Source organism: Chlorocebus sabaeus, chromosome 14, assembly GCF_047675955.1.
Source record: "Chlorocebus sabaeus isolate Y175 chromosome 14, mChlSab1.0.hap1, whole genome shotgun sequence".
NCBI lineage: Eukaryota > Metazoa > Chordata > Mammalia > Primates > Cercopithecidae > Chlorocebus > Chlorocebus sabaeus.
The window spans coordinates 24,291,888-24,310,758 of record NC_132917.1 but is presented as its reverse complement, the minus strand read 5'-3'; the positions used below and the strand labels follow the sequence as shown (position 1 = coordinate 24,310,758).

The 18,871-nt window shown below is 34.8% G+C and overlaps 1 protein-coding gene across 9 annotated transcripts in view; it reads right to left on the bottom strand.

The window, feature by feature from the left end:
- The window catches only part of NCOA1 (nuclear receptor coactivator 1), a 276,492-nt gene that overhangs the window by 132,530 nt on the left and 125,091 nt on the right, over positions 1-18,871 (bottom strand). For 7 of the 9 annotated variants that reach the window (XM_073022823.1, XM_073022819.1, XM_073022825.1 and 4 more), the window contains one exon: positions 4,460-4,565. The exons of the other annotated variants lie outside the window; for them this stretch is intronic. The gene's annotated coding sequence lies outside the window, so the exon portion shown is untranslated. The remainder of the gene's footprint in view (positions 1-4,459; positions 4,566-18,871) is intronic. 9 annotated transcript variants of the gene reach the window in all.

Genomic DNA, 18,871 nt, shown 5'->3' with positions numbered 1-18,871 from the left:
CAGCAGCACACCACAAGTTGATTTACGTGTTGGAAATTCCTAACAAAGATGTGAAAGTAGCTATTATAAATATGTTTAAAGATTTTAAAAATATACATATATTTTATTTATATATAATGGGTAAACACACGAGAAATACTGGCAGCAAATGGAAACTGAGAAAGAAATAAATGGAAGTTCAAGAGCTAGATCATTCAATAGCAAATTTCAAGATTCACTGGCCAGACTTAACAACAGTAGATTTGTGACAGCAGAAAAACAAGTCAGTGAACTTGAAATGAAAATAATACCCAGTCTGAAGAAGAAAGAGAAAAGAAACCACACAACCACACATACCCCTTCTATAATCTGGAGAAAACACACACAAACACACACACACACACACACACACACACACACGCCTTCTGTAATCTGTTGGCAATACCAAGCATGTAATTGATGAGAGGAGAAAGATACTGGGGCAGAAATAGTATTATGCGGAAATAATGATTGAAAATTTTCAAAATTTGGTGAAAAATAAACTGTCAGATCCAGTGTGTCGCAATAAATCCCACTCAGAATAAATACAGAGACACCAACTCTGGCAAAGTCGAGTCAAACCACTAAAAAAAAATTAACATAAAATTTTGAAACTAGCTTGGTCAAGGTAGCACATCACATACAAGAAAACAAAGATATAAATGGTAACTGATTTCTCATTGGTAACAACAGAGGCAAGAAGATAATGGAATAATTTCTTCCATTAAAATACTGAAGGCGGGGTAGCCCTATCAACTCACAATTCTATATCCAGCAAAAATATCCTTCAAAAAACTGAAGGCAAAATTTAAAACACTTTAACATAACCAAACATAATCTGTTGTAAGATTAATACATAAGAAATACTAAAGGAACTTTTTCAGGCTAAAGAGAAATGATGCTAGGTAAAGTCAGATCTACAAAACAGAAGCAAAAGCATCAGAAATCATAAATACGAGGGTAAATAAAAAGGACTATGTATTTTTTACTTTTTAAAAGATGTATGTATTCTTTCTTTAAAAGATAAGTGATTATATAAAATATATTTAAAATATGAAATATTGTGGCATTTGTAATGTATTAAATGTTAATTATATTACAATAATAACACAAAGGATGGGAAGGCATAAATGCAATTATACTGTTGCAAGTCTCTTAAATTTCACTATTACAACATTAACTATAAATAAATGTATAAATTAAGGATATATATTGTAATTCCTAGAGCAGCCACTTAAAAATTATAAAAGAGTAGTGTTCAAAAGGTTATAAGGAATTTGAAAATATAAGAAAGTATAGCTAAAAAGTTAACAGGAATTATCAGTACTCTACTAAAAAATATTTGGTTAACCCAAAAGAAGGCACAAAAATAGGAAAAGAAGAACAAGGAACAAATGGTATCTTAAACCTAACCATATTAATTACATTAAATATAAAATAACTAAACATTACAATTAAAAGATGGAAACTAGAGAAAAAGCAAACCCACACTATAAGCTGTCAATAAGAGATATAGTTTAAATATAAAGACACAAATAGGTTGAAAGTTTAAAAAATGGAAAAGAATATATTACACAAACAGCAAACATAAGAAAGCAATATAAATATCAGCGAAAGTAGACTTCAGGACTAGGAATGTAACTAAAGATAAAAAGGGAAGTTTCATAAAAGATTCAATGCATCAGGAAGACAGAATCATAATTTTAAAGAAATTTTTAATTGTTTTAGAGATGGGGTCTTGCCCAGGCTGGTCTTGAGCTCCCAGGCTTAAGTGATCCTCCTACTGTGGCCTCCCAAAGTGCTAGGATTATAGGTGTGAGCCACCATGCCCAGCCAGAATCATAAGTTATGCAAATAATAACAGAGCTTCAAAATAAATGAAGCATAAACTAACAGAACTTAAAAGAGAAATAGAAAAATCCATACATATCATTGAAGATTTTAACATTCCTCTCTCAATAATAGATTTTTTAAAACCAGTAAGGAAATAGGAGATTTGACGAACAGTGATAACTAGCTTGTCCTAAATGAACATTCATAGAACAGTACATCCAACAACTGGCAAATGTACATTTATTTGCAAGTGCACATGAAACTATTATTCAACATGAAACAAATGGTGAACCATTTTTTATACAACACATTTCTAAAGATTGAAATCTTAAAGGGTATGTTCTCTCACTACTATGGAATTAGAAACCATTAACATATCCAGAAAAGTCTTAAATAGGTAGAAATTTGACAACATACCTGTTAATGACCTACAGTGAAAGAAGAAAATGCAATGGAGATTAGAAAACAAGTGAAACTGAAATAAAGTAAACAAATGACATCAACATTAGTTGAATGACTCTGAAGCTGTATTTATACTCTGCATACACATACACACACACACACACACACAACTTCTTTTTTTTTTTTTTTTGAGACATAGTCTCCTGGACTGGAGTGGAGCGACACGATCTCGGCTCACTGCAACCTCCACTTTCCAGGTTCAAGCGATTCTTCTGCCTCAGCCTCCCAAGTAGCTGGGATTACAGATGCCCATCACCACGTCTGGCTAATTTTTTGTATTTTTAGTAGAGGCAGGCTTTCATTATGTTGGTCAGGCTGGTCTTGAACTCCTGACCTCATGATTCACCTGCCTCAGCCTCCCAAAGTGCTGGGATTACAGGCGTGAGCCACCACGCCCGGCCTATACTCTGCTTACAGTTTTTAAAAAGTTCAAAATCACAGATATAAACTAAAAATAATACATTTAATATTATAATCAATGGAATAAATATGGACAACTGAAAAAAACTAAAACTAAAAGTTGTTTTTTTGAAAAGGTAAAAAATTGATAAAACTTTAGCAAGATTGATCAAGAAAAAGTTACCAACACAAATTACTAATACTAGAAATGTGACGGATGTCACCACAGATCGTACAAATATAGTGTTCTGAACAACATTATACAAATCAACTCAGTAACTAACATAAAATGAAAAATCTCAAAAAATTAAATTTTTTATTTTATTTATTAAAATAACCACAGAAAGAAACAGACTGTATGTATTAAATACATTTGTAATTAAAAACAAAACAAAACTCCAGGTCCAAATGGCATCACAGGTAAGCTGTATCCAACATTTAAGGAAGTAATAACAGCAATCTTATACACTTCCAGGAAAGTAGGAGAGGGATATTTCCCAATGTGTTTTATTAGGCTAGCAGAACCCTAATACTAAGACCTGGCAAAGATATTAACAGAAAAGAAAATCAGCCTCATGAGTACAGATTTATTAAAAAAAAAAATCAAATTGAATCCAGACATATATAAGAATAGACTATTATCAAGTGGTATACCCAAGGATTTAAAATTCAAAAACCAATCTTCTGATGGAGATTAACATCCAGAATATACAAGGAACTCAACAGCAACAACAACGACGATCCGATTTAAAAAATGGGCAAATAATCTGAACAGGCATTTCTCAAAAGACATACAAATGGCCAAAAGAAGTCATACAAATATATGAAAACATGTTCAACATCATTAATCATCAGGGAGATACAAATCAAAACCACAATGAGGTAATCATCTCATCCCAGTTAGGATGATAGCTATTATCAAAAAGACAAAAAATAACAAATGCTGATGAGGATGTGGAGAAAAGAGAACTCTTAAACACTGTTGGTGGGAATGTAAACCAGTACAACCACTATGGAGAACAGTATGGAGGTTCCTCAAAAGAAAAGAAACAACAAATAGAACTATCATATAATACAGCAATCCCACTACTTGGCATTTAGCCAAAGAAAAGGAAATCAGTATATCAAAGAGACATGTGCACTACCATGTTGACTGCAACACTATTTACAATAGCTAAGATATGGAATCAACCTGGGTGTCTAACAACAGATGAATGGATAACGAAAATGTAGCATAGATACATAATACAGTACTATTCAGCCATAAAAAAGAATGAAATCCTGCTATTCATGGCAATGTGACTGGAATTGGAAGAAATAAGCCAGAAACAGAAAATTAAGCATCACATGTTCTCACTCCTATGTGGAAGCTTAAAAAAAAAAAAAAAAGTTGATCTCATAGAAATAAAAGCAGAATATAAGATACTAGAGGCTGGGAAGCGTAGGGGGAAGAGGGATAAGGATAGAGAGAGATTTGTTGAAGGATACAAAATTATAGCTAGATAGGAGGAATAAGTCCTAGTGTTCTATACCACTGTTGGATAACTACAATAAACAATATATTGTGTAGTTTTGGCCGGGTGCAGTGGCTCACGCCTGTAATCCCAGCACTTTGGGAGGCCGAGGCGGGTGGATCACCTGAGGTCGGGAGTTCAAGATCGGCCTGACCAACATGGAGAAACCCTGTCTTTACTAAAAAATACAAAATTAGCCACACGTGGTGTCGTATGCCTGTAATTCCACCTACTTGGGAGGCTGAGGCAAGAGAATGGCTTGAACCGGAAGGTGGAGGTGGCGGTGAGCCGAGATCATGCCATTGCACTCCAGCCTGGGCAACAAGAGCAAAACTCCACCTGAAAAAACAAAACAAAACAGAAAACCCCAATATATTGTATAGTTTCGAACAGCTAGAAGGAAGATAATGAATGCATGCAACATAAAGAAATGATAAATGTGTGAGATGATGGATAGGCTATTAATAATCACCCTGAGCTGATCACCATACATTATATGTATCAGACATCACTATCTATCCCATAAATATGTACAATTATTATTTGTAAATTTAAAAATTAACATAAAAAATTTAAATCTAAATAATTTACCATATTAACAGAATCTTAAAAAAAATCCCAATGGATGCGGAAAAAGCATCTGAGAAAAATCAGCACCCATTCATGATAAAACTCTCAGTAAGCTGAAAGTTAAAAGTTATTCCTTCAATCTCATAAGGAGGATAAATGAAAAACCTACAGCTAGTACTTTACACAACGGTAAAATATTGCAAGTTCTCATAATACTGTGTTCAAGTCAAGAATGTTCACTCTCCCCACTTCTATTCATCATTGTGTTGAATATAGTGGAGCTCCTACTTAGGGCAAAAAGGCCAGAAAAAGAAATAAAAGTTAGGGAAGAAAGAATTAAAATTGTCTTTATTTACTTAAAAATGAATTTTTGGTCATAATTTTAAGGAATCTGAGAACCTATTATTAGAATTAGGCGAATTTGGCAAGGTGAATATACTATACAAAGGTGAATACAATAAAGTGAATTTAGTAAGGTGAATTCACAAGGTGAATATACAAATATCAATTGTTTCTATACAAATGTAGCAAACAATTGGAAAATAACATTTAAAAACAATTTTATTTTTTATTTATGATAGCATCAAAAACAAAATACTTAGGAATTAATTTAATAAAACCTACGCAAGACTTAAAACTTTGCTGAAAGACACAAAAAGAGATATAAAAAACACTGATTTAACATGTTCATGGGTTTAAAGACTGAATAGTGTGAAGATGTTAGTCCACTCCCAGATTAATTCATATATTCAAAAAGAAAATGGTTTACTTTATGCATATCTGATGTATTTTACTATCAATAAATACAAACCTATAACAATACATTTGTAATTGTTTTTTAATGTCTGTTTTGGGTTTTTGCTTTTTATAAAAAAACTATATTTTCTCTAAATCATGATGATTTCCCCAATGGTGAATTCCATATTAAGGTGGAATGTTTAATGTTAGCAAACTGAATTGCTCCTATCAACTGGATCCTGACCTCTTACTGCCCCTCCCAATTCAATGCTTTTTATATTTTCAATATTTTTTTCTTTCCTTGACTTAAGCTCATACTTCGAAAACTCAAAGAAACTTAAACTTCCAGCTCTTCATATTGGCTTATAGTTAAACTATTAAAGAAAGGGATTTATAGTTAGATTAGCCCATTGTTCTCATTGTATATGTCTAGTTTACCTGCATTTGTAATAAAGTTAATGCCCTAAAACATTTCATAGGGGATGATATTCCTTTTGATTACTACTTTGTAATTGATAAGTAGTCATTATATATGGCAAAGATAGTCATCCACAAACCCAGGTTCTGTCTTCTTATTTGACTTCCAAGAAAAGGCACTCCTGAAAATCATTTGTGCACTTTACTATGTTAGCCAAATAATACCACCATCTTTTATAAAACCTGAGAGTTTTCATGAGTACATTATTTATTTAGAGTACTTTTTCAAAACCAAACAGTAACTAAAGTCAGATAGATTCCTACTAATGATTCAGGGTCCCCAGAACAGCTTGCTCATGCTGACGAACTCATGGCCAGTCATGCAAGGGAACAGGGAAACCATGCTGATGGGAGGCTGAGCACAGTCACTTAGGGACTGCACGAAGGCAGAAAAGTACATGATGAATCCATATTCAAAAAAGATATGCAGATGGTGAGAAGTGAAAAATATAAAAACCAAGAGATAGGTGACACACAGAGACCAAAAAATGAGAACTATGAAGGAATAGGGGGGAAAGGATGATGCAGATCATCTGATGTTTGTTATTATGGAATCAGTAAGATTATTCTTCTAAATATTAATTATTTAGTAATTATTACATGATTACTACATGATCACCTGTGCAATCCAGAGTTCAATATTTTGAAAGTGTTTTCTAGGGCAGGTATAGGGTACCTCACACCTGTAATCCCAACATTTTGGGAGGCCCAGGCAGGAAGATCACTTGAGGCCAGGAGTTTGAGAACAGCCTGGGCAACGAAGTGAGGCCCGGTCTCTACAAAACAATTTAAAAATAAGCCAGGCAAGGTGGTGTGTGCCTGTAGTCCTGGCTACTCAGTTGAGGGGCTGAAATGGGAGCATCGCTTGGGCCCAGGAGTTGAAGGCTGCTGCGAGCTATGATTGTGCCACTGCACTCCAGCTTGGGCGAAAGAGCATGATCTTGTCTCGGTAGTGGGGGCGGTGTTCCTCCCCTAGGATAGGAGACCTGAGACAGATGGAGCAAACCCATAATAAACCCCCACAGCTATTGGACATGCCTGAAGCTTCCAATTCCTAGTTTAAAATTGTCTCTCATGGTAAAGGCCCTTCTATCTTCATTGTCTGCTTCTGATGCGGGATTTTGTCATATGTACTGGCTAATGCAGTACCTCAATTCCCATTTAAGAATCAGATGAGAAAGCAAGGTGACAGAAGACCGCCTATAACGTACCTAACACATAAAAGGAGTAAAAAGGAAATCTAGAAAACACTCTTGCTTTGTTATTTTGGAGTTAGGCAAAGGGCCAGAATTTAAAGCTATAAAGAAAAACACAACAACTAAATACCTATAGATCTATTACTCAGAAGTAACAACAGTAAACATTGTGATATATTTATTTTCTTTTTAAAGAAATGAAGCATCACCAATAAAGCTAAAGTCCCCACACTCAGAGCCCACCCTGTTCCTTCCCCCTCCCCTTGATAGAGGTAACCATTATTATGAATTTGGTACATATCTTTTTGGTCAATTTTTATATCATTTTTAGACATACATATATCCATAAACGATGTAATGTTTTATGTTTTGAAATACACGTTTAAAATGTATATATACCATACATATTCTGCATTTTGCTGACTTCATACATTATGTTTTGGAGTTCTATCCATGTTGAAGTGTGCATGTGTTCTGTTCATATATGTATGTGAATATACCACATCTTAGCCATTTCTGTATTTAGGTTGTCCATAGTTTTTATTATTACAAATAATGGCTCAATGAATGTTCTTACACACAGCATCTTGTTCAGATCTTTATATGCATAAGTACAAGAATTTCTAATGGCAATATCCAGAAGTAGAATTTCTAGACTGTAATATTTGCATATGTACAACTCCACTTGCCATCTGGCAAACCGTTTACCAAAATAATTGTTTCAGACTTCCACCACAGTGTGGTTTGAGAGAGCCATTTTCCCCATATCCTTCCCAATTCTTGATATAATTAATTTTTTTACCCTATCAAATGGATGAAAAACAGTATCTCCTTTCAATTTGCATTTCCCTGAATATTATGGAGCCTAGGCATCTAAGTTTGCTTTTTATATTTCCTATTCTTTAAATGAGTATTGGTCTCTTTTCATCCATTACACTAGGCACTCAATAAGCACTTTGCTTTCAATTATGAGAAATTTTCTTGAATTATACTATTCATTTTTTCTTTCTTTTCATTTATTGTTTTCCCTTTTTTGGAATGTTTAACAATACAAAGCTGGCCCTCCTGGACTAGTATCTTTATTTTATCTTCTGTTTATTATTTCTTTGCCCTTTTGCTCTACTTTCTAGAAAAATTTCCTCAACTTATTGTCCAATATTTCTTTGAGTTTTTCTTTTCTACTATATGTTCTCAATTGGTAAAAATTCTTTTTTGCTCTCTGAATGTTCTTTTTAAAATATCCCATTCTAGCTTTATGGGTGCAGCATCCAGTCTTTCTGCATGTACATACCTGGGTACTTGTATATGTGTGTGTGTGTGTGTGTGTGTGTGTATGTATGTATATGTATCTATATATGGCTGTATGTGTACATGTGTGTATGTTTATATGTGTGTACATGCATACATATACATAAAGTTTTCTAGGCGGCATGGTCTATTTTCTCCATTTTTTTTTCTATTTGCTTATTTTGGTTTCTGTTATTCATATTAGAAGCTTTCCTCAGATGCCCTGTGGTAGTCAGTTCTCCGGGTACACAAAGTTGATTGAAAGCTCTAGTTACATACATGGGGCTTATCGATTATGACCTTCCCTACAACAGGGCAATCTGTCCAGGCTCTTTGTGAGGACACAGATATTTATGTGAGAAACCTGGCTCCCATTTTCTAACGCTTAGCTTATTTTTCAAACACCTGTATACAGGTAAAGTAGTTTCATATTGTTAACCTATACCCCTAGAAGAAACAAACTTACCAAGTGGAGTACAGTATTTATGTATAGTTATTTTTGTCTTTAGGTTTTTCTCCTTGAGTTGGTGAGATTCCCAAAAAGATTCCTCCTGTTTCCTGCCTGGATGCTAAAGGGCCTAGTTTTCAATTTGGGAGCCAGTAACAGAGAAGGGGGCCAGGAGTTCTGAGCACTGGAAATGCCAATACTCAATTCCTCTCCACCTTCAATGTGACTGGTGTCCACTAGCCAAGAGACGCTCTGTTTTAATGTGTAAGATGGACCTCAAGTCTCCCACCTGTCAGGATGGGAGAAGTGCATAAGCACAGTGACAAAGAGAGAAGAAGGAGATCAGGGCAACTAACGGCTTTTTAAAAAGCTTTTAAACCATCTTCCTCATTCTAGTTCACTTCCCTTCTTAACTTCCAGAGTTACATAATACTACTATCTGAGCCTTTTGAAGATTCACCAGTATCAGTTCAACTGGTCATCAGATTTCTTCCCTTAAAAGTGGCTTTTTCAAGTTTAGTGAGATTACTACTACTACTCCAGCTATTCAACCCCTTCAAAAAATTTGTCATATTCCCTCCCATTCTCCTAGTCTCCCCAGATTTATGACTTTTTAAAAATCCTTACTTATCCTATTTTTGTTGTTGTTTAACTAAACTGTTGTTTTGAGAGGGAACAATACTAAGTGCTCAATCTACCACTTTTACCCTGAATCAAAGACTATATATTATTATTTCTAACATTTTATTTATTTCAATCTTCCTGTTATTTTGTAATTATTCAAAAATTTTTACTTCATGTATATATTATCACCTTAATCTTTTTGAGAATTTAAAAATCCACTTTCCTGACATTCTTGAGAACCCGTAAGCAACAGAAATTACTCAATAACATAAAGAATTATATGACAGAAATAGAGTTAACCATAGGCAGCAAGGCTATTGGAAAGGTTTGGGAAAAGAACCAGCTTTCGACCAAGAGAATGTCCTTCTGTACACACAAGCTGAAACCATGGATTGTGACTTTTAAAAGGCAGGAAAAAAATCCATCTTTCATTACCATATACTGCCTTATGATATGCCTGTCAAAAGAAATTGTGGTTTAATGTTCTCTCTTTTTTATCACTGTTCTTAAGTCTATTTTATCTAAGTATCGCTTAATGTTCTCTCTTGTAAGGAAGTAAAAAAACAAACTTACCAACTAGAGTACAGTATTTAGTATACCTAAAGGACAGTAAATTCTCTCACTCCGGTATACTAACTGTGAGGTGTGATGAAAGTTTATTATCAAAAACAATTAAAATACCAATGATTTACATATTATTTACTTAAAATTAGAGTAGATTCAAGATTATTATAATGTGGCTTTAACTTATCTTCTTTAGGATATACTTTTTGATGGGGAGAGAAAAGAATAAAGTTAGTCAAAATTCCCAGTGTTCTGGGACTCACAGTTTAGGTTAGCTATACTGACATCCAGTAGTGAGTCACTATAAATAAACCATTAACACTAATGGCAATTATAAATTATTTTGGTGGCATGGAGTTACAATTCCATAGTAACTTATTATTTTACCCCAAATAAAATTTTAAAAGAAGGTGCCTGAAAAAGAAGGTGTTATGAGATCAAATTTTGGGTGAAAAAATGCAAGATTTTAATAAAAGAATGAAGAAAGAATATTACCAACTTTCTTATTAATGATGACACAAGTCGTGCTCTCCAAATTGAAGATGAAAAAGATTTAAATAAAATTTGAAATCAAACCATCCATATTAATGTTAAAAACACTGTAAACATTGAAAATGCTGTAAATTATTCGATACATGTATAAAGTTTATTTGACTTTTCCATAGACTTTAAAATAAAGTTTTTTGCTTTTTGTAGTAGAATAGCAGTGCCAGGCCTCTGAGCCCAAGCTAAGCCATCATATCCCCTGTGACCTGCACGTATACATCCAGATGGCCTGAAGCAACTGAAGATCCACAAAAGAAGTGAAAATAGCCTTAACTGATGACATTCCACCACTGTAATTTGTTTCTGCCCCACCCTAACTGATCAATGTACTTTGTAATCCTCCCCTACCCTTAAGAAGGTTCTTTGTAATTCTCCCCATCCTTGAGAATGTACTTTGCAAGATCCACCCCCTGACTGCAAAACATTGCTCCTAACTCCACCACCTATCCCAAAACCTGTAAGAACTAATGATAATTTACCACCCTTTGCTGACTCTCTTTTTGGACTCAGTCTACCTGCACCCAGGTGAAATAAACGGCCATGTTGCTCACACAAAGCCTGTTTGGTGGTCTCTTCACATGGACACGTAAGACAAGCAGTATTTACTTATTTTTTTATCTTTCACTTTAATAAAAGTGATTTCATTGTTTTTATGATTACAAAATGCTTTTATGAAAAACTTGCAGTCTCTCTCCAGAAAAGAACTCATTTATTCACATAATTTTTTAGGTGACTTTAAAAATCTAAGAATTCATGAGTGCTGTTAGAAGACATAATTGCATTATGTTAGAAAGATATGAAACCTGTTGCTGCTCTGTGGCCAGAGCAAGAATTGCAAGTAATATATCTGAGCACTGTTAGTAAGTGGCAAGAATTCCACCAGTGGACCAGTAATAAAGAGAACCACCACCTCAGAGAAAGTCTCTTGGATACGTGCAACAAGGCATATGAAGAACAATGTTCATGCTAACAAAGTTTATAAGAGCAAAAAATAGGAACAACTCAAATGCCCATCAATAATAGAATCTGGTATATTGATACAATAAAACTTCACACCAGTGAAATAAATTAACAGCTTCAGTTATCCACATCTGCCTACAGGTAACCACATTCCCTTCTTATAACCAAGACAGTATAGCATTAAGATTAAAAGTATAGATTCTGGAGTCCAACTCCATTTATAGCTTTTTGACCTTAATCTTTCCATGCCTCCATTTCCTCATCTACAAAAAGTGGGATAACACTTGTACCTAGTCAATAATTGTTCAGAAAGTAAAGATTTAATATTTTTAAGTTACTTAAAACAGTGTCTGGCACATGATAAACAACATGAAAATGTCTGATTAATAATAACCAGACTACAGCCAACTAAATTTAATTTAGTTTAATTTGTCTTCTACTTGGCAGCCACCTTTCTAATAAATGATGGCAGCATCATGTTTTCCCTTAGTTTTTCCCTGACTTGGGTTTCACACATTCCTTCAATTATTCATTTATATCCTCCTGTTTCAATAACATATATTCAGGAGATATTAGGTATCTTTTTTTCTTTTTTTCCCCAAATCTCAATGTTTCTAGGAAGAGATTAAAGTTTACATTCTAAGTTTAATGATAAAGTGTAAAAAAATCCCAAAAAACCCAAACAGTACAGTAAGAAGTCAATCCAGAGTATTTCGTTATATCTTAATTTTTACTTCTTGTTCCTTTTGAAAAAAGGTAGATTATAAACTTTTATAAACTGGGTGTTTAAAAGTCTGTATATCAACTACTAAATCAAAAATATTCATGACTCTTACATGCATTATTATATTCATGTTAAAGAGGAAAGCACTAGTAGATTTCAATATTACTAATTCTGGGTGCAGTATAAACACATCTATTTTGAAGACAAACTATTCTCAAAAGAGTGTTGCTACTTTTTTCAATGCTCTATTATAAGTGCCTGCAAGCATTTGCCTATTTATTAAGTTCTAAACTAAATTCCTCCACTCTCCTTTACTTTTCCCCATCTACAAAAAGGTACCTTCATACCCATTCAATCGCTGCTACCCAAATCCCAGATATCACCACCCTTTAAAGTTTTACACTATCACACCTTATATATTCAATCATCAAGCCCCACCTTATCTATTCCCCTGCACACACACAAATCCAGTATCCTATTCCTGCTTACACACCCCTTCCACAGGGTTTTATCTCACTTATGATAAAATTCAAAACTCACAGCATAGCCACTCTCCCCAAAGCATACTATGCTTTAACCACATTGGTCTTTATTAAAAGTTTCTCCTGTTCCCCAATCTTTCTTCCTTACTCTACAGCCTTACCTACAATATATTACCTGCTGTGAATAATCCCTCATACCTTCTTCACCTATCCAATTCCTATGCATTCTTCAAACTTCAGCTAAAATTCTACTTCTCTTAACCCAGTAATCTAAATGAGCCTCCATGTACTTTCATGACATTTTCTACTTTTTCTTCACAACATTTTTTCCACTATTTTTATTTACATATTTGTTGTGTCATTATGTGTTTATTGCGTATCTCTCTCACTCAACTGTAAGCTCCACGTAGGTATTTTTAATCTGGAGCAGAGTAGATACACAACATTAAAAAAAATTAATGTATGAAATTAATGAACCTGCTCTAACTCAACAATCCTAATATAGTTAAAAGCTCAAAGAGAATAAGCTCTGATCATTAAACTGGTCAAAGAACATTACAAATTTTTCTATGTAAACCCATGAGCTTCAGAATGGGGTGGGGTACATACCAGATTTTTTTTTTCTGAGATGGAGTTTTGCTTTTGTTACCCAGGCTAGAGTGCAATGGCGCAATCTCAGCTCACTGCAACCTCTGCCTCCCAGGTTCAAGCAATTCTCCTGCCTCGGCCTCCCAAGTAGCTGGGGTTATAGGAACCCGCCACCACACCCAGTTAATTTTTGTGTTTTTAGTAGAGACGCGGTTTCAACATGTTGGCCAAGCTGGTCTCGAACTCTTGACCTCAGGTCCTCCACCTGCCTCGGCCTCCCAAAGTGCTGGGACTACAGGTGTGAGCTACCGTGCCCGGCCTCCCAGATTATTAATATAAGGAATTAGGCACAGATTTGAAGGTGATAATAGAGGGAGGAAGGAAAACTAAAGCACAATTAGTACAACTGCTAGATTAGCTTCTACTACTAGGAGGAAGAGCATTTTTGTATCATCATTCTGCAATACAATTTCTCTCTGTATTTGCCACAAGGCGAGAGAAAACAGGATGTCAGAGAAAATCCACACTCAAAAAGCTAAAAATTAAACTCCTAAACTGCAAGTGTTTAGTTCTTTCCTAAAGAACGACTCTACTTAATCAAAAAGCTTCTACTGAGGACCATCAAAACCAAGTTGTTCTAAATCTCCAAAACATTATGACAGGATACTCAGATAGGATTTTAATTTCCAATATAGGTTTTATATGTATTACAAGATGGCATTCTACTAAGGCTCAAGAAAAGGTAAATATTAAATCTTTTTAGGTGACAGTTAAAACTGTCATACACTTTATCAGATAACTGTTTGCATTACTAATTTTTTCTATGTGCAGGTTCTATCTACTCTACCACACTGTTAACTGACAACGACAGTCTTACCAGTTCTTTGTACCCCTTAAGGATAGCAAAGAACAGCTACTAAAGTTAACAGTAAAACTGTTTTCAAGTATTTAGATTTATTTTTATCATATTTCTAAATTACATATTACCTTTTAAAGTAGAGTACTGACCAGCATATGTACTTAGAAATTTTAATAAGTAATTCCATTTTTGGGGGATGCAAAATTTAATTATATAACAAAGTGTGCTAATTTATATCACATGTAACCATCACTTTCCATATGGTGACATGCACAGTAGTGGGGGTAGGGGGTAAGGAATGATAAACAGAGACCTAGCCTTAACTTAAAAAAGAAAAACAAAAAGCAAAAAACAAAAAACAAAAAAAAAGGTATTAAACATTAGTAAGGTATTTTAAAATCAAATTATAAAACATGTGCTTTTTATTTCTTTTACTCAGTATACATATTTTCTCTTTTCTAACAGGCAGTCATTCAATTCTCAAATATTAAAAGCCTAATATGTGATAGGCTTATTTGTCTTGTACCAAGTGCTAGGGATACAGCAGTGAACAAAAGAGTTGAAGGCCCCACTCTCCTTTAGCTTACATTCTAGTAGGAGGAAAAGAAAACAGAATAATGAAGTAGAGACTGACTAGGAGAGATACTTTAGAAGAGTGATTAAGAAGAGTTTATACATTAGGGGAATATCTGAGCTAAGACCACATATAAAATCTTAACCCCACAATTCTTCAGAAATCAATTATTTCATAGTATGCATGCAATGAAAACCCAGTAGAAACTCTTATCCTCTTTTACCAATCTTGAAATTCTCACTATTAACAAAATGACGCCCATATTTAGATATCCAGGTAACATCCAAAATTTATTAGGTCAAAAAGAAAATCCTCATCTCTACCACTTAAAGTCACTGCTAAATACACTGCTATCACCAGCAACCATACCACCACTTTCCCAGCTCTCTTGGTCCTTAGAACTGCTTCAGTCAGCTCTCCTTGCTTTTCCTATATTCAATCCATTAAAATCTGCTGATTCTTTCTCTCCAGTGTTTATCAGAACAGCATCACATTCATTATTTTTAAATCATTATACTCCATACTGTTAGCAATCCAAGTCTGAAGCACTTTAGCAGCACGTCTAACTACTATCCCTGGTCTGCCTATGCAGTATATCCTGCTGAACAAGTCCCCACATCCCATGTCACAATGTCACACTCCTAGTCACCACCCAATAGTGCCTTTCCATAAAGAATTCCCACTCTTGCTACCTTGCATTCAAGGTCTCCCATTATCACAACCGGCAATGACAGAGCTTAAACATACATGAGGAAAAAGTGACTAAATTAGAGAAAAACATACACATTGCTACAGCTGAAGATTTTAATGTCCCTCTCTTAGCATTTGATAGAAGAACCAGACCCCTCTAAAACAAAAATCAATAAAGACATGGTAGATCTGATCAGCCACCTTGACCTAAGTGACATTTTTAGAACACTATACCCAACAACTATAGAATACATTCTTTTTGAGTACATGTAATTTCACCAAGACTGATATGACTTATGCTGATAAATCAAAATAAATTTAAAAGGATTAAACTTCTCAGAGTGTGTTGTTTGTACACAACTGACATAAATTAAAAACCAGTAAGTGTTTAGAAAAACTCCAAAACTTCAAATGTTTAAAGCCAACACACTTCTAAATAATCCATGGAGGAAAAAAAAACCCCAGAAAACACTGAATTATTTCAAATGGAATGTAATGAAAAGTGTAAATAAAAATACATATAAACATCTGGAGAACACAGAGAAGGCAGTGTTTAGAGGGGAGGAAGAAGATTTTATAGCTTTAAATGTCTCCTTGAGAGGGAAATAGATTTCAAGGTTCTATCTTAAGAAGCTAGGAAGAAAAGAGCAAAGTAAACCCAAAGGAAGTAAAAGAAAGAAGATAATCTAAAAGCAGACATCAGTGAAAGAAATAAAACAGTAGAAAAAATTAACAAAGCAAAAGTTAGTTCCCTGAAAAGAGCAACAAAATTTTTAAATGCCCAGTTCATGTGGCCATGAACATACTCTCACCTTTCTTTCAACCTTGTCTGAAATCAATATGGCAGGCATCTTCTAGCCTTCAGACACAAATGGCACTCATCTCTCATTTGGTTCTTGGTTCTTAGAATTGCTAATCTTCTTAATCTTCTATACCAGGGTCAGCAAACTATGGTTCTCAGGCTAAATCAGGTTCACCACCTGTTTCTGTACGGCCTGTGAGCTAAGAATGGTTTTCACTTTTTTTTTTTTTTGAGACAGAGTCTCGCTCTGTCACCCAGGCTGGAGTGCAGTGGTGCGATCTTGGCTCACTGCTACTCCCACCTCAAGGGTTCAAGCACTTCTCATGCCTCAGCCTCCTGAGTAATGGGGATTACAGGTGTGTACCACCACATCTGGCCAGTTTTTACATTTTTTAAATGGTTGAAAAAAATCAAAAGAAGAATAATATTTCATGACACAACACAATTACACGAAATTCAATTTCAATGTCCATAAACAAAGTTTTGTTGGAATACTCTCACACTCATTTGTTTATGACTTATTGTCTATGGCTGCTTTCACACTACATCAGCTGAGTCCCAGTACCTCCCGTATGGTTGGCAATGTCTACAGCATTTACTATCTGGTCCTTTACAGTAAAAGTTTGTCAAACCCTTCTCTACACATACTCTTTCTCCTCCTCCTCTCTTCTCTGTCAATTCATGCATCCACCCCAAGAGTCTGCTCAATACCCATTTATAAGAAATGTCATTTTACTTCCTGGAAAATATTCTGTTCAAAATATTCTATATTAATATGTAGAGTAATATCTTGCATCGGTATATGTTGTTTCACCATTTAGCAGCAACTTCCCTAAGAAAGGAATTGTATCTGCCATTCATCAACAAAACAGTAGCATTTGAACAACAAGCAATGGACCAGACTTAAGAAAAACTACCTCGCCTCTTCTCACCAGAAGCAAAGACCAAAGCTGGTGGGGGAAGCAGGGTTGATAGGCAGAAAGAACAGGGGCAGAGAATCTATTGAAAATTGAATATGCAGACATTCAAAACTTTTTGCTTTTATTAAAGATAAAGACAGAAATGTAATCTGTCTACTTTCTAAAAATAAAAGCTTATTATCTCTGATTACGACAGAACTATTTGCCTTATGAATCAAGAATAGAAAATAGAAAAATTTACTTGATTAATAGCCCCTTCTTTCCCATAGATCATCAGTTCTTAAATGTTTTTGGTTTACGGATCCCTTTATACTTTCAAAAATTATCAAGGACCCAAAGAGGTTTAATTAATATGAGTTACCAATATTTATTGTATTATAAATTAAAACTGAGAATAGCCCTTTAATAACCCATTTTTTTCTTTACTGCAATTATGTAGTAACAAAGAAAATAATAACCAAGAATACAATTGGGTACTACAGCCTCAGTTTATGAGAAGGCATCAATTTTACCCTCCATTACTTTTGCACTATTGGTGAGAATATCTATACAATAGAAAAGGAACACAATATCTTAATATTATTAATAAAACAATTTTGATGTTGTGGACTCCATGAAAAGGTCTTAGGGGCTCTGTTATAGACTGAATTGTGTCCCCCTCTCAAGTTCATATGTTGAAGTCCTAACCCCTAGAGTGACTGTACTTGGAGATAGGCCTAGTAAGGAGGTAACTAAGGTTAAATGAAGTCCTAAGGGTGGAGCCCCAGTCCAATAAGACTGGTGTCCTTATAAGAGGAGAAAGAGACACCAGGAGTGCACAGGCACAGAGGAAAGGTAATGTGGGGACACAAGAAGATGGCAGCCAAATACAGAGAGGCCTCACCAGAAACCAACCCTGATGGTATCTTGATCTTGGTCTTTCAGTTTCCAGAACTGTGAGAAAATAAATTTCTGTTGTTTAAACCACCCAGTCTGTGGTATTCTGCTATGGCAGCCCAAGTAGCCTAATACAGACCCTCCGAGGGGTGTGCAGACCATATGATGAGAACTTTTGCCCTAGATACATATTTATTACTATCTTTGTATGTGCTCTGAAAGAAGAGGGCAAAGATCCTTTCAAAGACAAAGACAGAGATCTGGAGCCCAGAAAAAGAAAATTAGATGATATCCAAGAACAGTGAAGAAGATAAATCCCCTGATAAAAATGAGAAAGTAAAAAAATTCCATAGGTAATCCATATAAGCTGGGTTCTCTCACCAATCTATACTTAGCTCTCCCACATACCACATTACTTAGACAATGCTATGAAAATTAAGCCTCCCATTCTCATACCCTTACTATATCACTTCTCTGAATTTCTACCTCTAACTTCTTTTGGTCCTTTGAATATTCATCACTTGTTTGACCTTACAGAATTTGGCTAGGGAGATTTGAGGTGAACTTCCTATCAAATTAAAGTCCCTTTTCTCTTTGACCTTTCAGATATATTCTAAGAAAAGTATACTGGTTGTCCTCCACTTCTTCTCAATATCCTTGTAATACCTGGTAAATGTGGACATACAGTTCAGACTCTGGCCCTCTGCTCTTCTGTGCCCA